This window comes from Sitophilus oryzae, unplaced genomic scaffold (genome assembly GCF_002938485.1).
Source record: "Sitophilus oryzae breed Bouriz unplaced genomic scaffold, Soryzae_2.0 scaffold_1398_pilon_pilon, whole genome shotgun sequence".
Lineage (NCBI taxonomy): Eukaryota > Metazoa > Arthropoda > Insecta > Coleoptera > Curculionidae > Sitophilus > Sitophilus oryzae.
In genome coordinates this window covers 554,437-564,652 of record NW_022146057.1, presented here as the reverse complement: position 1 = coordinate 564,652, position 10,216 = coordinate 554,437, and positions in this window count along the sequence as shown.

Here is a 10,216-nt window from a genome sequence, read left to right as displayed (position 1 = left end):
AGTGTTATCTTTCTTAAGTCTTATTTGGTTGTTCGTAATTATAGAGCAAGAAGACCGATCCAGGCCGTACAGCACAGAACAGTCCAGAATTCCATCCGTTCCTGTTGCCCGTGTGTAGAGTTACCCATTGGGCATCATAAACCCTCGTTGAGGTAAAATTCAGATTTGATTAGTCCTTCTTTATTACCTTTATTAACTCCTACACGTTGTGCTAGTACTTGTTCTATAATTGAGGCTCTTTTCTAAGACAACCAATGTTATTTAGGGTTTTTATGTCACCTGTTGAAGTCCTACACCTGCCTGGTATCTGTACGTTTGCTGACGGGCTCTAGTGACAGTACATCGAGCTGCTGTAGCCTGCTGTAGCTACCCCATTGCTATACACCGATGCTCAGCCGGAGGAACTTCCGAGTAGTTTTCAAGTTCTTGTCAAGACATTACACTGTAGAGTAAGATCGTTTAGATATTAGTTAGATTTAGTTTGATATTTGTATTCTGCCCTTAGAGCATACTTAGTTTAAGTTAAGGGGGATTATGACGTCATACTTTTAGTTAGTTTATTTGATTTAAATTTTATTCTACTTTTCAACGTTTATTCATTTCCATTTCTTTAAATATTAACTTTTAATATTTTAATAAATTGTTTAAACATTTTTTTAGTAGTATTATTTACAGTCTAGTTTCATAGTTAAGTTAGAGTCACTTAAGTACAAATGTTATAGAATATTTGAAGTTCATGATAGTTGCACTCAACAGTTCGAGGTTAGTGTTGAAGTCTACTTAATAGTAACATCTTTTATGCCGAGTTCATAGAGTATAATCTCGTGGCGCCCTTTTATTAATATCTTTGAACCCCGACCACCCGGCTGTTAAAATTAAAAAGCTAGTGGCCTCTATGTAACTCATTCTGCATTAAGTAAACTTGTGTTTTATTGAACTTCAAATTAGAAAGGGCGTGGCATTTTTTACATACCAAAATCAAAATCTAAAAAATATTCGTCTATCACCATAATGCCTTAAAAAATTGTTAATAGTAGTAGTCTTACGCTACTCCCACTCGTTTGTACAGAAAGAAAATGAATAACTATGTATGTACAAGAAATATTTGTGGAAGCGATAAACATATTCAACTATTTTATGTTTACTTACTGTTAGCTTGTTTTGAAAAAAAGTTTTGTTGAATATGGTTTGTTTTATTTTAACAAGTTTTGAGTATAGGTAACTATTTTTAAGAAAGTAAGAAAGACCATCAATCGTATAACGTTTGCATAACTTTTTGGTAAATTCCAGACATTTGGGCAAGGTTTCAAAAAATGTTTCGCCTGTGCCTCTTTTACCCTCTCGTCCTCTATTTTTTATTTTGAAAGTTGGCAAGCATAATCTACCCATCTCTAGATCAGACGAGACGTTTCGATAGAAATTATTTTCACGCTTAAGAAATCGCTACGGTTTTCCTAAATCTTCCGTCTCACTACGAGGTTAAAAAAGAATAAACGTAGCAACCGTTCACCCTTTTTTTCACCAAAAAAAGAGCCGGGCCAATCCGCCCTTGGCGGTATTCCTTCCAGTCGAACGCCCCCGATCTCGACCCTCTTCAATCGTTTCTTTTAAAATTGCCTGACCGCCCTTAAAATACTTAAAATACTCCCGTCGAGTGCCCTCTCGCCCGATCGGTTTCACCAACAAGTAAGTTCTTGTTAAAATTCTGAAAGAGGAGAGTTTTTTATTAAGTCGTCTGTACAGTAGCGGCTCGATGATTGAAATAAAATTTTGTCTCAAATCTGTTGAAAAAATTTGGGATTTTCGCTACTGGAAGAAAAATTTACCAAAAATTCTTCTCCATCTTACTCTATGAGAGTATGGAATATGTGGCGAAATTCAATTACCTCGGCAGTTTGATTTCGGAAAAGGCCAATATTGACTCTGAAATTCAGCACAGGATTAGCAGCGCCTCAAGAGCATTCTGGAAACTAAAAGACAGGGTTTTCTACAATCATGACTTTTCTGACTCATTGACGGCAATTATAATCCCCACCATGTTATATGGGAGCGAAACCTGGGTGCCGTACCGCCGACACATGAACGCATTAAACAAGTTGCAACAGAGACACCTTAGACAACTTGTTACGGGATTTATATTCTCATAGATTTCTTTTCTAATTTTATTTATTTTGGGCTCAATATTGTAATTTTAGGACATTTCTTGAATTTAGTTTATTGTTTTATCAAACCTGGAACATTCGCCATTTCTTTAAAATCTAAAAACAAATTGGTAAATAATATAATTTCTAGGCTAAAATATGTTTATTTACTGTTGCATTACACTTTTTCTTTTAACAACATAAAAAAAGGATCTAATTTCACTGTAAATTTCTCTGTCTCGTACTGCTTTATAGTTCTTCGAAGCTAAATACGATGCCTTCTATTTCAACAAGTTAAATTTGGTTTATATTATCATATTTTACACAAATTCCTTGGAATGTACCATTATTATAAAAATGCTATAGCTTTTTCCATGATTATAGTATGAATTTCACTCTATTTTGAATCGAACAAGTGTTGATATCAGTGTAGCACATTCAATTGTTGAACATCATAAACTAAAAGCAAATAAAAAGTTTAGTAATTATTAATAGATACTTTTAAATAGATTACTTACGATGTGTGGTTGATATTTAGTCTCTTAAAGGCTTGCAAAATCGTAATTTTATTGAAATTAGCTTGAGTAATGTTTTGACAGTGATGTGTTTACAGCGAAACTATATTTGAGGTTACTTTGTAATTTCTTATTCTGCGGCAACGTAAATATCGAGCATATTAGCATTAGTTACCGAATTATAGGGTTTGATTGACAGTTATATATGACATTTACATATGATGGTGACTTTTTGATTGTTTACATTGTATATTGGTTGCGTAATATTATTTTCCTGTAGTACTTTCGATTTCTTCTTCGATTTCCGTTTACTTTCAATACTTTCGATTTATTGGTTTTTTATATTTTACGTATTTCATGTTTTGCTCTTAGGGAGTATGTTATTTGGTTTATTGGCAACATTGATTTGTTGTGTTTTTTTACTGCCCTTTTTGTCCGGTGTTCATCCATGATTCTTTCTTCTAGAACGATCCGTCTTTGTGTGCAGACACGCTTTTGGGATCAAGCCTTGTGCTGATATAAGTTCTAGCAAATTCGGTTAAGTAATTTATTAGTGAATAGTTTGCCGTTTTGCACTATTCAAGTGGAGTTTTCCGATTTTTCTAATTACTTTAACCTCATGAATTTGAGAGAAGAGTTAAAGAATGGCCACATGACATCTCAGGCCATTTAATTTAGTTGGATTTAATTGGGATTTACATTTAATTTAGTTGGATTTAAATTAATTTAATTCCTATTTATTCCTATATTCATTTTGGATTTTGGTTTTGACCATTTTGTAACATTTGGTTACGTTATATTTGGTATGCTGCCGTTTTCTTGCCAGCCAGTATCCAGTTTCTTCACCATGTGGTTCTGAGCTAACCATCACCTCATCACCTAGCTCATTTGATCCAGAAGACTTTCTGAGACCGACCAGACCGACCACTATGGGGTATTGAAGCCAGCTCACCGTCCGCCGTTTTCCATAATCAAAAGTCAGCAACCATCCGAGTCACCGACCACCGAGATTCTGGAATGTCCTGATAAGTACCCATTTCATTTAATTTTACTGTTTTGATTACTACAGTCGAACTGTTGTATTAATCGTTTATTGAGTTTAATTATTTTTGCGTATTTAAGATAGTTGTAGTTTAACTTCTTTAGACTTTTTACTTGCGGCTCGATCTGTGAACTTACTAGTAAGTGTCGCGAGTACGTATTTCCGTTTTAGTAATTTATAGCGTTTGTATATATATATATATATATATATATATATATATATATATATATATATATATATATATATATATATATATATATATATATATATATATTTATATATATATATATATATATATATATATATATATATATATATATATATATATATATATATATATATATATATATATATATATATAACTATTTTGAGATTTATGATATCGATTTAATCGTTTTGAGTTTAGACACTTTTGTTCAAGTTACCACTGCTGTACTGCTGATACCTTTTGAGCTGTATCGTTTTGTAACTTGCTTTTCATTAATTTTTAATTACTTTAATTAGTATGAATGGACAGCATTACTAAGTCTATTTGAGTATAAGATTTGAATATTTTATTTGATATATTGGTATATTTCTATAATTTAAATTGATATATTGACAACTGATTTTCTCGTCTTAAGCCATGCATACAATATTTAGAGTTTACGTTTTTATCATTATTGCGTTTTTATTATTGCTGATGAACCTTCTTCATTAAATGAGTTAAGTGATTTTCCTATTGTTTTATTTAGTATCTTGTTTCCCACTTTCTTTCAGAAACATCACTCTTAGAGTCCAGAAAGTGGGTGGCGCTTATTTATATTTAATTTAGACACGTTTAGTTATAACCCCCCCTACTCTCTAGAGTTAAATAATTAAATAATAACTATTAGTTTGTTGCTGTCTCTTTTCCTTTATCTTTTGTTTCATATTATCTCACCGTAACATAGTTTTATTTAATTTAACACAGCTATAATATAAATTATAGTTTTTCTGTTGTCATATGAGAAAAAAAGGTTTTAGATATTTTGACACCCTTTTATAGTTTTTTTTGAATCAGTAAATAACTTTTATAATATTTTAAGTTATCTTTCTCTCTTTCTATTCTTATTATTTTTATCTTAATATTTTATTTTCTTTTTATTTATTTTTTTTTTCTTATGACAAACTCTTAAGAATCCGGTGGTTCCATCATGTCTCAAACGTATCGGTCCTTGAAAAAGCTAGCTGCGAGAGTATTGAAGTCATGGTTACAAAATCCCGCTTAAGATGGGCTGGTCACATATGCAGAATGCAAGAAAACCGCATACCAAAATCTCTGCTTTACGGTGAGCTTGTAGACGGTAAGAGGAGGCCGGGGGGACAACTCAAAAGGTACAAGGACATTTTCCACAAAAACTTAAAGGGGATTAACATGCAGAATGAGTGGGAAGAAGCAGGTCACAATAGAACTCAATGGAGAAGAGTTGTAAACTCAGTTAACAGCGACAACCAAAAAGTAAAGAGGCAACAAAGCAATGAGATTTTTGAATGTCCGGAGTGCGGTAGGCAGATAACATCACGTATCGGGCTTTTCACATATACGTATTATTTACAAATATACTCAGGGTTCCCTATTTAACCCCGTGTGCAATTTCTGTGCCGTAAGAAAAAGGCAACATAACCCAGCTCCATATTAAAACTGCATAAGTCTATTTCACCCGGATATGGATTGAACTGCGACTCCGATTGATTGTTGTTTTAGTTCTGTTTGGATTACTTTTTATTTGTGCGCGTAAAAGAGTGATTTTGTTTAGTTTATTGTTTCCAACTATTTTTTGATATTTTTCCAACTCCATGATAATGTGTTATAAATAATAAAAATATAAATAAAATTGAAGGTTAGGTGAAATGTCAGTCAACCACTTCCCTTTACAAACATCGACCAAAGAAAACTTCTTCAGGTGAGGCATGCGCAGTTAAATGAATATCCGGGTGAAATAGACTTATGCAGAATTCCATATTGTTCTTTCACTGTTTGGGCTTCACTTTTTGGAGATTAGGCTGAGTATATTTGTAAATAATACGTATATGGCTTTTCAGTCACAGAAAAGCTCATGAAAGAAAACGCCTTGCGTGACCATCTTCTGATGTGTGTCGAATACTCGTCAGCGAGTAATGGCTGTATGTATATGTATGAGAGTATGTTTATATTGTGGAGTAATCGCATTTACTGTGTCTCTCTATGTTGTTCTGTCTTAGTACTGGCAGACTGTAAACTATCATTGGTATTCATTTCGTCCGCCTAATGGTTTGGAGACTCCTTCTGGGACGTTTCACGTTTACTTTTCTTTTACGATTAGTTTTCCTAGGCTATTCACTGAAAAAAAATAATTTGTAAATTTAATAACAATACACTTATTGATGGTTATTTCTTGCCACAGATTACTGTAGTAAATTTACTATCCGTTCTTTAGTTTTACAACTCGTTTGTAAAATTGCTGTATGGCTAATTTGTGGCATGTATGTAAATATGTTATAATATATCTTTATATTCACCAATATTTGTGAATTTATGTAAAAAATGTGTTTCTCATAGTAAATTTACTTATTCATCGTAAATTTATCTTTTAAAATCGCAACAACAGACAACAGTAACAACAAATTTAAACATTTTATTATGGTGAATTTACAATTACTTTTGCAAATTCACAAAGCGTTAGAAAATATTAATAAATTTAATAAAACACGTGTTTATAATTATAATATTTATTATAAAGGTTAATAAAAAGTCACAAAACAGAACTTATGTATGTAAGATTCTCGAATGTAATACCACAAGATGTTTCGGGATTACCGAATAATACTTTTACCTGACACGAAATTTTACCCGCTACGGAGTTGTTTGTAGTGTTGCCGGTATCGCATTGAGTGTCAGGCAAAAGTATTAGGTAATCCCGAAACATCGAGTTGTGTTCAAAAGATTATACAACGAAATAAAGTACATATTCATTGACATATAACGTTCCTTCTTATCTTAAATCTTTCTTTTGTCATTTTGTAATAAGAATTGACGAGAGATTTTGTGGAACTGACAGAAATGACTTTTGAATTAATATTTCAAAAAATGACAATTACAATATGGCCACCAAGCGATAATCACTTAAATGATTATCACTTATTAATCACATCCTTCAATATAGGAAAATATACATAGAGTTGTATAATCTATATGTAAGATACCATCTCTTCTTGTCTAGAAGAACCTTGGGAATGGAATTCTGCGCCGAACCAAAATAGGAAGAAAATTACCATTAGATACAAAATAAAATAAACACATGCAAGAAAAAGGTATTTAATCAAAACAGTCAACTCACCAACTTAGAGACTATGGATGTATAGAGTCCTCTACTCCGGTCCTATAGAGAGATCATGGAACAATTATGTTTACATAAAAAAATTGCTAAAATTAAAATGCAAATAATTATAATAAATGTAATTGGAAAAAAGAAACATGTTTCGCTCTATGTTTACCTTCAGAAATGACTACGAGCCGCCACTGGTCCAATAAGATGAACGAAAAGACGTACTTCTAATTTTTATCTCAACCACAAAAGCTTTTAACTGTGTGATATTAAAAATTTGGGCTAATTTTTAGGGCGAGGTTTTAATAGAAAACCTCGCCCTAAAGTTAATTAATTAATTTTTCATTATCAAGTTGAATTTTCAGTTTTACCCCGTATCGAAATTTATTGGTCCATACATAATGGTTTTAAATATTTGTATTTACTTTACGGATATTAGCAATCGATATTAATATTTTTTTTTATAAATAATGTATCTATAATGTCTCTATCTTTGTTGCTTATTCATATCTTGAAAAAGCAAGTGAGCATTTGATTATTTTGTCATTGAAATTCCAATCGACCCATTATTAAGAAAAATCCTGATGCTTTCCTCAATTTAGAGGCATCGGTTCGAAACGTCGAGGGCGTCATCCTATAGTCTGTCACCAATTATGCCGAAATCAAAAATAAATTAAAAACATTGTTTAAATCTTGTATTATCGCCTAAAAACAGGAAGTTTAATATCAATACAGGTTATTTAATATAAAACATGCATAATTAAACTTAATTTTGTACACTTCTAATCTACCTTAAAAGTTTGGGTGTCTTAACATACACGTTAAAGAACTTGCACAGGACCAACATCGTCCCAAACACGTACCAAAAAGTAATGCAGAAACGAATTATGACAGCTGTTATAAAATGCACATGTTGCGAAATCGATCAAATAATATCACATCTACAAATTAGGCAAAGAAAATAAAGTCCTTCTACTCTGGGTGCCTGCTCACCAAGGGATAGAAGGCAATGAAAAAGCAAATAAATGATCTAGCTAGGAAAGGAGCGAACACTCCCACTAACTGGACCAGAACAGTTCTCTTTTCCAAACGGGACCCAACTGAAAGCGGAAATAAAGAATCTGGAAGACTCTATCCGTAACTTGGAATGGGTGTCCTTCAACGGTCTAAGACACTCGAAAAAGTTCCTCTGAACTTACGACCGAGAAAAATCAAAGGTTTTTCTTGATTTAAGTAAAAACAATCTTTTGTCACGGGGTTTCTAACAGGACACTGTCTCCTCAACGAACAACTCAGTAGGCTGAAGCTGAGAAAAAACGGCGAATCCAGATTCTGTGGGGAAAATGGGGAAACACCAGAATACCTTATCACTGAGTGCGCCGAGACGGCGATCATTTGGCACGAATGGTCATCTCGGCTTTGAACTTTTTTCGTGAACTTTGGTAAGGCTGATGTCGAGGATGGAGAGCTGGCCTCTGTGGACCCGTCTCAGATACTGGCTTTTGTTAAAGCCCTGAGACTGTATGATGAGTTATAACTCGTTATAACTCAAGAAAGGGGAACACACAATAAATCTGCAAGGTCGCGGTGATTAACTCCCCTCTTAAACATTCTAAGTAAGTAAGTATCACAACTGTGAAATACAGTTTAATTTATTATTGTGCTATATAAAAATTCCTTAATACTTGACAAAAACTGTGATGTGACAAAGAAAGTGACAAAGAAAGAGCACTGGTACTAGTGATGGGAATACCGGTTCCACATGAGTCGCGTTACAATAGCGACCGTTCCAGAAAAGTACCGCGGCAAAATACCGCGATTTTGTAATCGAGGTTCCAACTTCCTAAGTGTCGCGGTCCTCGCTTATGTAGTATTTCTAGCATTGGTACCTACTTTTATTTTATACTACCTACCTACCTAGTCCCACAAACCACTGTCAAAAAAAATCTTTATTGGTGACCGGTTTCGGCATTTCCAGCCATCATCAGACCTTAAAAATAGATATAAACAATAAAACTTATATAAATGTATAAAAGCGAATACAATTTTCATTTTATTTGCTTTTACGTTTCATCTTTCAAACAACGCTATTTTATTCCATGCTTAGTACATACCAAAAATCGCTATTTCAAAAGTAACGTAGCGACGGGAGTACCAACGCCAATAGTTAGCCAACCGACCCATTCGCTACAGGCAAAAACGAAACCCTAAAAGCGCTCCAGCGACTGCTGGAACGAAGTAAGCGGCCTCCGAGGTCGAGCGTCGATAGCTAGTTACAGCAGTTACTTCTGTTCGCGACAGGGAACTAAAACTCTAGGAGCGCGACGGCTGGAGCGAAGTAGGCCGGCGCGCCGCCGAGGTTGAGCGTCGATGCCCAGTTACAGCAGTTATGCGACAGGGAACTACAACTCTAGGAGCGCGACGGCTGGAGCGAACACGTTACCGTCGCCATCGAGGTCCCCCGACGCTACGTACAGTTCCAGTAACTATTGTAGGTGACCGACGAAATCGCGACGGCTGGAGCTAAACACGTCGCTATGCGGTTACTACTGTTCAAGCTAACTTCAAGAGCGATTATAAATAATATATTTGCAAATTATAAATAATTTATAATTTTATCGTCATTATGATCGTCGTTCTTCAGTAACAGGTTCCCCATTCGTTGTGGAGCGCGACACGGCGTTACAAAAAAATACCGCTCCAAAATCGCGTTACTCAAATACCGACACATCACTAACTGGTACAGTGCCGATTACTGGTACACTCATCTTATGCCATGCGCGTGATATCTAGCCATTGGTGATTAATTAAAAAAAAATCTCCTTATACCAAGTGACAAAGACATCGTTGTTCTGGGTGTCCCATTTCTTTTTCCTCAGGAAGAAAATCTGTTTTAGAAGATTATCGGAATTATTAAATTAGAGTAATAATTATAAATGTAAAAAATAGAATATCAGTCCTTTATCAAATACAGTATTACTCCATACATGACGTAATACTAAACTGTTTTTTTTTTCTATAAAATATATAGTCAAGATATATTCTATTGTCACTTTCGCTTGTCAAAAATGTAGCAGCAAAACCCATGATAAATTCACCTTATATACGCGTTCATAAATTTTAAAGAAATCGGTATAGGTCCCTTTTCTCTCTCTCGGCCTAATCCAATAGCGGATATTTATTGGAATTTGA